A 12,667-nucleotide genomic window follows, 5' to 3' on the forward strand; every position below is an offset into this window, starting at 1 on the left:
AACTGGATTTCCTATTTCTACAGATGCACCACCACAAACTAGGATATGAAGTCGCCTTATGGTTTTGTTAATTATAGCCACGTTTAATTGTTTACTCAAATTGTACTTTTGAAATTATAGCTTAAATACAGGGCCTTTGGAACCTTGAGGTGGGCCTAGTTATGCATCAAGAAAAGGCAAATTATGTGGCTTAATGCGGCAAATTTTGTAATGGTAATACTGCATTATTTTCTCATTTTTACACTTTTTAACTCCCTGGACATAAGTTGCACCTCATTAGTACCAGTTTAACACCAAAATATAGCAATAAGTAACAGAAAGATGTCCAGTTAACCTTTGCAAAGGGCCTTCCACTGCACCGCAATATGTCTCTGCGTTTAAAGAAACTTTTGAACTGTTGGAGCTAGAAACAACATTTTTTAGTTAGAATATGCAGATTATGGAGCAGACGATGGATTATCTGGAAAATGTGGTAAATCTATAATTATGCGGAAAAACGCGACAACTTAACATGGACATATTTATAGAGTGCACAATCTGACATTAGCATGGTATTGCAGTGCCTTTTCTGTAGTCTAAAGTATAACTTTCCTAATGTTTCCACCACAGCCCAACCACCCACTTACATCATCATCCAGACCCTACACCATGCATAAAAAACGATTCCCTTCACTGCCTAGAGACAACTTGAATATATAAACTACAACTTAACAGCCCCCTTATCTTACAACCTGCATCACTGCCACAGTCTACACCCAACACAACATTCACACAATACAAAATGTACTTCCTCCTGCCTGAACAGCTGCATTAATATATAAACATACAGCACAACTTGCAGCGTAAAGCCTACCTTCTCTATAACGCCTTGCACCATCATTTACAACCTCCACTATACATCACCACCTATATCATAAAGCACCTACAGGCTTCACCACCACCTGTATCTTATGGCACCTACACATCTTCTACACTATAGACACCTATACACGCTCTATAGATCATCTTTACCACTTTTAAACCACCTACAGCCTATACTCTGTACCATCTACAACTGTGCTACTGTTTCCTCCCAAAGCACACATTGCTTTGTCCTGTTCACACTCAACTTCATTATTGTCCACTGGCGTGACCAGGTGCAAGACTCAGCTGTTCTCCACCCGCTTCCCCAAGGTCCTTTGGATTTTTTTTATTTCATCCCAAGGACACCAGCTACACCCTACTGCTCACCTAAGCCAACAACTACCACCAGCAGTTCTCACCCTATATCCACACCACCACCTAATCTACACCACCCCATTACACCTAGAACTGCACCACCACCATACACATCTGCACTGCTACCTACAACATTACCTACACCCTTTACACAACGTAATGCTTCTATTACCCGGTATCACTTGCACTCTGTACCTCTGTCTGCATCATAGCTCACGAACTAGACTGTCACCTACATCCCATCTTATACCTACATCACCACCACCTAAAACCTACCTGACTACATCATCCTCAGCTCCCTACTCACCTGCACTGTGTGCCTACGGGAACATCACTTACACCACCGCCTACAATCTATTCTAAACCATCATCTGCACTCTAAATTTACCCTTTAAGTACACCAGCATCTACACCATATCCCACCTGCTATCTACACCAAGTGCAACCCACACTATCTATACTCCATCACTTAGAATAGAATAGAATTTAACACTTTCAGTTAGAAGCAAGTCTTTCATATAAACATTAAATACAAATCAATAACATAATAAAAATAAAAAGTTGAAAGAGCTACTCTAAGAAAGAGGAGAATGAATAGTGCAAATTACAGGACTGTGCTTCATGACAAGATCCATGATCGCACATATCCACTAACTACAACCTACAACCACAAGGCACCATACATTACACCACTTACATCACCTTCACCCCCCAACCCAACCACATCTCCTTCACTACCCCCTACCGCCTAAGCTACAATCATACACATTTAAAACCATCCACCCCCCAATAGTTAGGATTCTAGGCCAGTCACGGGCACAGGTGTAAGGAAGATGTTCCATTTCTGCTCTAATTTAGTGGTTCTCCATTCTAAGATGGCTATCAAGCATTGGTAAACATCACTTACAACTAAACTTTTACAACGCACTACCATTACAACGCGGTCATTACAACGCAAACTATTACAACACATTGCGCTGGGGGGCGCTCTAGGATAGGGAATACGTTTAATTTACTATCCAACACCTTCCCTAGTGTCCACGGGGACTGGAGTTGGAATAGTAAATTAAACTATTCACTATCCAGCACCCAAAAGCGCTATGCGTTGTAATGGTATGCGATGTAAAAACCGCGTTGTAAAGGCAGGTGTTGTAATAGCCTGCGTTGTAAGGTCATACATCCTCAAGCATTAGCTCAGTTTCCTTATGCCATTTATGAGGCCTGCCTATTTCTGTGACGTGGTTCCTTTTCTGTGTCCAGCCTTTTACTGTCAGTTGTTTCTTTTTTCGGTTCCAGCTCCTGCCAACGAGGTGATTACTGTCAGTTGGCTCCTGTTCAGAAACCAGCCCATCGATCAGTTTAGAAACGCCTCTGATTAGTGTACTAATGTGTCTCAACACCTTTGTCCTACTCCCGCTGTTACAGTCTTCGCTTTTAGTCCAGCTCTGCTCCAATCCAGCCAGTTGTACCTCTGGTCCAGACCTGCCAGCTCCAACACTGATTGAAAACGTCAGCCCTGCAAGTATTGTCCTGCTGTTTGGACACACCATCTTAGGGTGTTTTTGTGCCATAAGGCTTTAACATCCTAGTGATGTTAGCTTTGTAGCCCTTCTTAAACCAGGAACAGACAGTTTAGCTTATAAAAGTGTCCATCCTGGGGGCGTGGCCAAGATGGCGACCGCAGCGTACGCAAGTTCGTGAGGCTCCCGGTCCCGGCCCCAGTTTCGACCCATGTATAGCCTATAACCCCCCCCCAAACAATGCTTTTTGGGGCTCCCAGCACGGTGGTCATTGAACTCCGATCGCCTATGCAGAGGGGACCGCAGCGGCTGCCCAGCGCGACACACTGCTTCCAGCGGCGCGGACGCTGGCTGGCGCCGCGCCTCCTGGGTGAGACAGGACCGGGGATACAGTGCCTGCCCCGGCCGACTGACGAGATCGGAGATAGCGAAAGCTGTGCGGGCCCGGAGCGCTGAGGTCGGCTGCATATCCGAGATAACTGCCCTAGAAAAGGAGGTGAGTGGTGGGGTGAGCGCTCCCGGTCAGAGCTGGAGCAGACTGCGGGAGCGCGAAAATCGAGGCCCAGGCTTCGGGGCCTACCCCTGGTGGGGTGGACGAAGGTGAGGGCAGCCAGCGCCCTGAGGGCAGGAGAGGAGGGCTCCCAGGGGTCTCCCTAGCAAGCAGTGGCCAGCAGAGGCCGGTGAGGAGCGAGGCGGAGACGGTGCCTGAAGAGAGAGACCGGCCGAGAGCGGGGGGCCTCCGCGAAAATCGAGGCCAAGGCTCTGAGGCCTACATCTGAGAGACTGGTTATAGGCGGCTGCCGCGTGGTGGGCATCAGTGGAAATCGAGGTCCAGGCTTCGAGGCCTACATCTAGGGGACTGGTGCATGGTTGCTGTCACACTGCCTCGGGGCTCAACACAGTTCAGCGAGGGAGTTTCCCCACGCCCGCGGTGGCCCGCCGGGGCTGGCGCGGACGAACAGCAGCAGCACCTGGGGTGTCTCTGGAGCGCCCACTATCGAGTGCCAAGGGGGCCCAGCAGGACTTGGGGGCCCGTTCATAGCTTGAGGCCTGGGCTTCGGGGCCTACTAGAAGGGGCACTTTCTCAGGGAGACAGCCTGATTGTCGCGGCCAGGAGTGGCACGGGGGCACTGCCGTAAGCCAACAGAGAGCACGCCACGCAGGGGGGTCCCTGCCCGGGAGCTGAAACTAGCGGGGTGCGGATGTTCGTTCCCCTCGATGGCCGAGCGGTGAGGAGAGTAGGGGCCCGGGAGTGGTGTACTTCCCCGAGGGCCTAGGACGGTTGGGGCCTAGCCGATCAGGATTGTGATCTCTCCCGTTTGGAGCGGTGCGGTGCTGTGTGATACTTGTGGAGACGGCTGGCCCACACTGCAGCGGTGAGTCCAGTGCAAGTGTGGGCTGGTGAGGCGTCATATCTCTCCTGGAGCCGTTCCACAGCGGGACCCCCGGGGAAACAGTGCTTGGTTCGTCATGTCGACGGGGCCATGCAGGGGTGGCCGCACTATAACGGACATGCTGACGAAAGGGGCCCCTAAGGGGGAGAAGAGCCCGTCGGGCCCGGCAGTAGCCAAAGACACCTCAGGGCAGCAAGATGAGGGAGCTCCAAAAACCAAAGCATTCCTGGAATCCCTATTCAACTCCTTGCGGGAGGATTTCCAAACCTTGAAACAGGATATGGCGAGCGAGTATCGTGAGCTCCGCCGGGATGGGGACGGATTGGGGGAACGGGTGGCCGCAGTAGAAGATGCTGACCAGATACGGAGTGAGGAAGTGGAACACTTACAGCAGGAAGTGCTACGCTTACAGGAACAACAGGTGGACTTACAGGCCCATGCGGAGGACCTTGAAAATCGTTCCCGAAGGAAAAACATAAGAGTCCGTGGTGTGCCATCCAAGGCGGAAGGGGATTGTGTCACCCTTTATCTGCAGGGCCTTTTCAGGGAAATCCTTTGGGAAGGTGAGGACTTCATAATCCGCATTGATAGGGCGCATAGGGTGGGCTTGGCACGCAGAGTGCCCGCTCCTCCCCCGGATATCCTAGCGTTCCTGCCTGACTTTCCATTGAAGGAGCTCATAATGAAGGAGGCACGTCAGAAACAGCCTCTCCGCTATCAAGGGCAACACGTGGCACTCTATCAGGACCTCTCAGCCATCACCTTGCAGAAGAGGAAGGCCTTCAAAGTTGCCACTACGTTCCTACATGACAAGGGGATCCCATATTCTTGGGGTCACCCCTTCCGACTTGTTTTCAAGTGGAATGGCGCCTTACAGCAGCTCCGGTCATTGAGAGACACATGTGCCTTGTTAGGGATCGACATGACCGAGAATTCGACAGGAAGCGAAGAAGCAGGAGGTTCCTCACAGGGGAGACCCCCGCGTTCCTTGGGGGATGGATGGCAGCGCGTGTGGCGCAGACGGTCATCTAGGGCGTCACTCAGACCGGACCCAACGACGATGGCACAGGAGCAGGTGGCGGCCATCCAAGAGGTATCCAAGGACACAGCAACATCGGATTGATGCACTTCCTCACAAAAAGGGGGGGGCTTTATCCTCTTAAGCTCTACTACCATGCGGGTCTGATGGGGGCTGGGTGGGGGCCATCGGGGTTGCCAGTGCCACGTTTCCCTCTACTGACTTATACCATGGGCCTGAACAAGGTAGTATATGAAAAAAACTCCTAGGCAGACTTAATGTTTAGACACAGGTATAAAGAACTCAATGTGGGTAGGCAGTTGTGAAAAAATTATCAACAAATTTTAATCTGTTCTTTTAAAATAACAAACTTACATAAATCCGTTTATAAAACATTACATAATAAAACCATTAGGTGCAAAGAAATACATATAATGACACCACAAATTAAAAACAACATGAATAAAAAAGACACAGAAAGTGTCTACTATTAGATGAAGAGGAGATTACTCGACGCGCGTTTCGGCGGAAAACGCCTTCTTCAGGAGTCACAATACAATTTCTGTAATTACATAAAGGGAAAAAACAACCTTATTAAATCATTATTTCTTTAGTAAAATATATCTAATAAAAAAACAATTCTAACAAATTTTTTTTATTCTTAATATAGACAGTATTTCTCACATTGACATACCCAACCTACAAGAGTCCAGTATTGCTACTCAGATGTCTAACTAGTGTGATGATACAACGTTTAAAAAGGCGATTGTGTTGTACTTCAAAAATGGCTGTTTGAGGCTAAAGATGAAACATTAACAGATCAATATATGTGGACCATTCATTACACATTGTTCAAATAGAAACAGACTGGCATGATATAGGTGTAAACAGATATAAACATGATGAGATACATGAACAAATATAAACATGATTAGGTACATGAATAGATACACGTTAACTTCCTAAGAAGGTGATCATATCGTACAATAAACACACTATATACAGATAGACATAATCTGTCATATGAGCAACATGGTATCAAGTTGATGCAAAGCGATGGCAACTCCATGTCTCTATGGTTCATATAAAGATGTACAATTAAACCAGGAAGAGGTGTGTATATATTCAAAGTGGACAATGTTCCAACCAAAATTTCAAGCAGGGGTTCTTTTTATATTTAAAGCTCTAATGGCAACTATTTTTAGTATTGCCAACCGATGAAATTCAAGTGCCCCAATGTAGTTATAAATTCAGGTTTGGTCGAAAAACGTCATAATAGTGAACACTGTTACTATAAACAAGTTCTCTAAATATCCAATTAATTTTACACGTACATTACGGTACCTGCTTACGCAATATCTGGCGTATCTAGGCGTAGCTGGTGTCCAAGACAGTCCAAGTTCACCAAATAAACCAAGATGGCGCTTTCTCGTTTAGAAGATTAAAATTAGCTGGAAAATACAAACATTAGTTGAAATGAATTAAAGTGATCTGGAGATTCTCACAGGACTGGCGCTAGGAAGGGAGGAAAGGAAGAGGGGGGGGCGGGGGGGGGGGGGGGAAACAAAAAGGGAAGGGGGGCCGCCGGGACGATAGAGAAGTGATGTACCTTATTCGATCGATGTTTAAATGTAACATATGTTCCAGATCCTTATAATCACACGGTAAGGAGTTAATAGTATCGTCGTAAAATCTAAAGAGGAATACATGAAGGAACTGAGTCACTGATTGTAACAGGGAGAAAAGAGACTTCCTATGATTAGTAAAACGATCATGTACCTGAATAGAAAGAGACAAATGCGTCTATGATATGTTCCTTAAATTAAAAAACGATAATTCGTCAATGGGCAGTTCCAGTCGTATGTTTTCCCAGTTTTGTAGAATATAACTGTAAATAAAAATTCATGTCTTTTATGAGAGAAAGATAATAGTATTCGCAATAAGATGGAATGCAACCTTAATCCCTTCACACCAACCCGGTATGTGGCCGATTACTCACAATTCTATGGGGGCAGATGGATGTAAAAGACACTTAATTACATCCGATAATTTTCATTTTCTTCGTTTAAGCGTAATTATTAAATTGAATAAAAGAACAAGGAAGGATAATGACCGGCTAATATTAGAACAATCTAACTACACACGATGGTTCTGATTATTTTTGTGGCGCGTTCTACAAAAGATGACAAGCCGACAATATCTGCGCATTTCTATCAAGATTTTAAGGAAACACGCACCATTAGTTTGTTTATTGTGTCAACTGGGGAACACGGAAAGAATAATGCAGGTGTATCACATTCAATGGTTACGCATAAGTCTTACGTGAATCAGTGCCGACATCTCTGCTACAGATAAAAATAGGTAGCTCAGGTAATCATATATACCGACTTGGCAAGAAAATAAGATGGGGTCATATACCATGATAGAAAAATAACCGTTTCTACAAAGTTACCTGATGCAAGACAAGCATGCCGCCGTATAAAGCAAACTTGCGACGGTACCAGGATATGGCGTCCCGTCGTCGAGATAGCAGACGATCAAACTGACGGGACTGGCCAATCACTTTAAATATCTTAGAAAGTGGGGCGGATGTGGACTGATGGTTCAGTGCCGTTCATAAAGATAGAAAACGGACTAAACTGCTAAGGTGACAGAGAAAAAAGACTCAGCAATATTCAGAGTGTCTCCAAGGCACCACACGAAGCGTGCCTGATAATAACAAGATACTGATTCTACTTCTAATGAGTCTTTAGCAAATAAAAAACTCGCTGGTCACTGAAACTAACTAAGACCCGGAAGTCGCTAAAAACCGTCGTTTTTTGGAAGTGGTTATAAAAGTAAATACAAAACTAAGATGCTAATTACACAAAGAAAAATTACCGAGGCGTGCTAGGTATTTCTGAAGTAACCTCAAAAATGTGGACCTAAAGAATAGTCCTCTTTTAATTTTTGAGATATGTAGAATAAATAATTGGACAGTGTCCCGGACATGAGATATCAAATTTAAAGAGGACAGAAGGAAAACTAGTTATGTCGCTCAAAATTGCACGAGTCTCTTAAGGCAATATACTACTGGAGCAAATATAACACGTCAGTTCTGACATTAAATAATCGCGTGTTCCCACGGAATTTCTGAATTAAGGCCTTTCTTAAAAGTTCCAAGGGAAAAAATCCAGAATACTTCGCGTTTTTTTCTTATTTTACTGCCACCTTTACTTTCAGGCAGTCTGATTTTTTCAAGGATTCGCCACTTAAAATCGTCTGGGCCATGCTGCTTGTCCAGAAAATGTTTTACAAGTGGGGCTGTCAATTTCTGGGTACGGATAGCTGAACGATGTTCAGTAAGTCTCACCTGTATGGATCTGGAGGTTTCTCCCACGTAACCAAGTTGACATGGGCATATAATAAAATATATGCAATTCGCGGTTTTGCAGTTCCACATGTCTTTCGCATCAACTTGACAACCATTGTGCTCAAATGACTCACCTGTTAGAATGTTAGGGCATGATTTACAGGAAGAACACTTGACTGTTCCTTTCACAGGAAAATTGTTGTCAATAGTTCTTTGAACAAATTCAGATGTAGGATTGTTTACAGTAAATCTTGAGTGTACAATTAAATCTTTTAAATTTTTGTTACGCTTATGAGCAAATAATGGTTTATCTAGCTTAGCATTTGATGTGGGATTAGAATTCAGTATATGCCAGTTTCTATTTATAATATGTTTCACTGTGTTGTCTAAAGTTGAATGTTTGGTAACACAGACAAGTTGCGTATTCTGTTTAGCATCTTTCTTTCTCAGAAGTGAGTCTCGGTCATAAAATCTTGCTCGTTTGTACGAGTCCCTCACTAATCTATGAGGATAACCTCTGGATAAAATTTTTTGACGTAAGATGTTGGACTGTGTGTCATAGTCGGCTAAGTTCGTGCAATTTCTCCTAATTCGGAGAAATTGGGAGAAAGGAATACTCTCCCGTTGACAGCGGGGGTGAAAGCTTTTAAAATGCAAGAGAGTGTTCCTCGCAGTTGGTTTAACAAAAAGATCCACTATTAGCTTTTTATTTTCATGTTTGATTAGTATGTCCAGAAATTCTACTTGCTGTTTATCATAATTAGCTGTAAATTTCAAATTGCTGTCTGCAAGGTTGATCCATTGAATAAATTCGCGAAGTGTATCTTCCCCACTGGTCCAGATAAAAAAGATGTCATCAATATATCTGGACCAGTGGGAAATGGATTCGTAAAAAGGTGCCACCTCGTTATAAATAAATTTAGTTTCAAATGCCGCCATATAAATATTGGCAATAGAAGGAGCTACCGAGGCTCCCATGCTGACACCTCGTATCTGTCGGTATAGATCATTGCCGAACTCAAAAATATTTTCAGTGAGTACAATGTGTAGAAGGTCTAAGATTGTTTCTTTAGGACATAATATATTGAACTGATCAATAAACCAACTGGTAGCTTGAAGCGCTTCTTTCTGAGGTATGTTGCTATACAGCGCTTCAACGTCCATTGTTACTAAAATGTCTGTTCTGGGGTTGAATACTAAATTTTCTATTTTTGTAATCATATCTCCGGTGTCCCTAACATAGGATGTTATTCTTGGGATATATGGGCGTAAAAAGAAGTCTATAAACTTCGACAGTGGTTCTGTACTCGTTCCAATAGTTGACACTATAGGTCTATAGGGGGGATCTGTGAGGTTCTTATGAATTTTTGGCATGCCGTAGATGCATGCCGTTTTCCCCTGGTTGTAATTGAGGAATTCATAATCTTTTTGGTCAATTGCTCCAGATGTGAGTGCCTTATTGGTGAGTGTTAAAATTCTATTGGATATCTTACCCAGGGGGTTGATCTTAATCTTAGAATATGTGGTAGCATCTGCCAACATCATTTTCATTTTTTGTTCATACTGTTGGGAATCTAGTAGGACAATGCCACCACCTTTGTCACAGCTCTTAATCACTAAATTATTGTCGTTCTTAAGGAAGTTTAATGATTCTGATTCGTCTCTGTTTAAATTGTAGATGGGTTTCGGTATGTACCGAAGGGCCCTTTCTAGTTGTTGGAGGACAACAAGCTCAAATGTTGCAACCTCAGGACCTAGCTGGTCTAAATTGGGATAGAAAGTAGATGGAAGAGATAAACGTCTAGGCTCAGTTGGAGTGTTGTCTGACTCTGGCATAGGATCAAAGAATTTTTTAAGTCTGATCCGTCTAAAAAATGAAATGATATCTGTTTGTAACTCAAAAATATTTGCATGGGCATGTGGCACATATGAAAGCCCTTTGGAGAGTAACGTTTCTGTCTGAGAATCTATGGTTTTAGATGATAAATTAAAAATAGGGGGGAGGAGCCTAGCTCGCGACCGAGATGGCCGCGCTTTAGCTCGGCTCCGTTCGCCCGCCTGTGTTTTTCACATTTATCCTGCATTTATCCTGCCCCGGGAAGCCCTCCTTGCTGTGTGGTACTACTACGACGCACTGCAGGCACTTACCACTTGTTCCGGTTGTCCTGGCTGCTGTGGGTCCGGTGCAGTGCCCCCGACCATTCCCGGGACTCGAGAGCGGACTGGCCTGGTTCTTCGTCCCGGCTCCTGGGCCGGATGCAGCCTGCGGGCTTGCCCTTCGGGGCGCGCTGGAGGTGATTGGAGGGCCGCTGTTCGTGTGAGCCGGAGGTTCCTGGCTGAGAGACTCCTGTGTGGCGGCAGCCTTGGATGGTGACGCTGCCCTTCCTTATTGGGGTTCCTCGTGTGTTCAGCTTCCTCCCCCTTTGTTCTCCGGTCCGGCCATTTTGTTCTTTGCCGCCGGACTCGGAAAACGGGACTGGCGACATTGGGGGGCCGGTGAATCCCCTTCTTCTGGTGGCCCCCCTTCCTGTCCGGGGTGTTCTTCTGCCTGTCGGCGGGACTTCATCTGCTTGACTGCCGCCCCGGCGGAGGTTGTTGGCCGCGCGGCCTGTTCGGGCTCTCAAGATGGCGACCAACCCCATTTGTTTGGGCCGGGCCCGGACGAGCACTGGGGGCCCGCCGCAAGGCCCGGGTGTCGGATACTGTGAAGGTTTTCCTGCACTTAAGGGGATCTTGAACATCCTGCTATCCTGGCGGCTCTCGGTGGCCGCGCCACTCCTGGCTCTGGAGACGGTCCCTCACTGCGGGCCTCCCGGGCCCCCACGACCGGATGAGGCATTGATATCGCGGGGTGTGGCTGGTACTCTCCTGGCGGACTCGGCCCCGGCTGCCGCCCCGGAGGTGCGCAACCTGATGGCGCCTTCTCCTCCTGTGCTGCCTCCTCTGCCCTTGGCCCGGGAGCTGGATTTTGTTTTGCCGGACTTTCATGATTCTCCTGGTCCCTCTCAATCACCACTGCCCGATGACGTCTCCTGTGCCGGCCCGGATGGGTCGGTTTTTATGGATATATCCTTGGGACTGTGCCTGCATCGTTTGCTACATTCTGTGCTTTTCCTGGATCTTCCGTGCTTTTCTTCCTGTGACTTTTTTGGACTCCCGTTGGACTCTCCTGCTGCCTGCCTTCTGTTCTTTCTGGCAGGGTCCTCGTTGGATCGGACCCTTACTGCTTTGGATAAAAAGGGTCAGGGCTGATGAAAACTGACTCTTATATGCGGTAGCTCATGAACGGTTTGGAAGATCTCTGTGTCCTGATATGGTTCTGTGTAATTGGTTAGTGTTCCTGGACTTTGGCCTGATACTCTTTGGCTTCCCGAGGACTTGGACCTTTAACCCGGGCGGGTGGATGGGTGCGTTTACTCCTGTCTTTGGCCCTCCCCCGTGTGTATGTTTGTATGTCTTTACTCCCTTCTTTCCTTCCCTTCCTTCCCCCCCCCCCCCCTTTTTTTTTTTTTTTTTTGTCTTTTAATTCCAACTTTTCTTGCTCCACTATATTTCGGGTTCTATTTAGGGCGACAGGCACGCTGCGGGGGGGGGGGGTAGGCCGTAGCCTTCTGCAGGGGTGCAGGGTGGGCTTAGGGGTGGGTGGGGGGGGTCTGTTTGTGTCGGGGGGTCTTTTTCCCCCCTTATTTTCCCCTTTTTTTGTTCTATGGCTCTTGTGTATTCACTTTTTCGGGACTCTGTCACCTCGTGTCTCCCCCGGGGGTTTTCTGTCCTTCTTCCGGTGCGTGGCTGATTGTGGTTCGCTGCCTATTCTGGTATCGTGTTTCTGTTACATCGCATGCCGGTTTTATTGTCCTGTTTTTCCCCCTGGGGGTGCATGGTCTGGCGGGTGTTCCTTTTGTTGTCATTTTCTCCCTCTTTCCCTTCCTCCTTTATGGAGGTCCCCCTTTTCCGTTGGGGTGCGTATTGCATAGTCTTTGTGATGGGCTTTTTGATCGCGTCTTCTTTGTTCGGGTAGGGGCGGAGGTGAGTGAGCGCGATTGACTGTTGCCACTGTCGCTATTTGATGGTCTGATTCTGTTTCTGTCCTTTGCTAGATTTGATTATATGGAGTCATTTTCTTACGTTGTGTTTATAAAATGGCGGCTTGCCGCGGTCCCTCCCT

At 46.3% G+C, this 12,667-nt stretch overlaps 1 protein-coding gene across 2 annotated transcripts in view; it reads left to right on the plus strand.

Moving 5' to 3' along the window:
- The window catches only part of LOC144792711 (uncharacterized), a 1,012,556-nt gene that overhangs the window by 17,466 nt on the left and 982,423 nt on the right, over nt 1-12,667 (plus strand). The gene's annotated exons all lie outside the window — the stretch shown is intronic.

This window comes from Lissotriton helveticus, chromosome 11 (assembly GCF_964261635.1).
Source record: "Lissotriton helveticus chromosome 11, aLisHel1.1, whole genome shotgun sequence".
Classification (NCBI taxonomy): domain Eukaryota; kingdom Metazoa; phylum Chordata; class Amphibia; order Caudata; family Salamandridae; genus Lissotriton; species Lissotriton helveticus.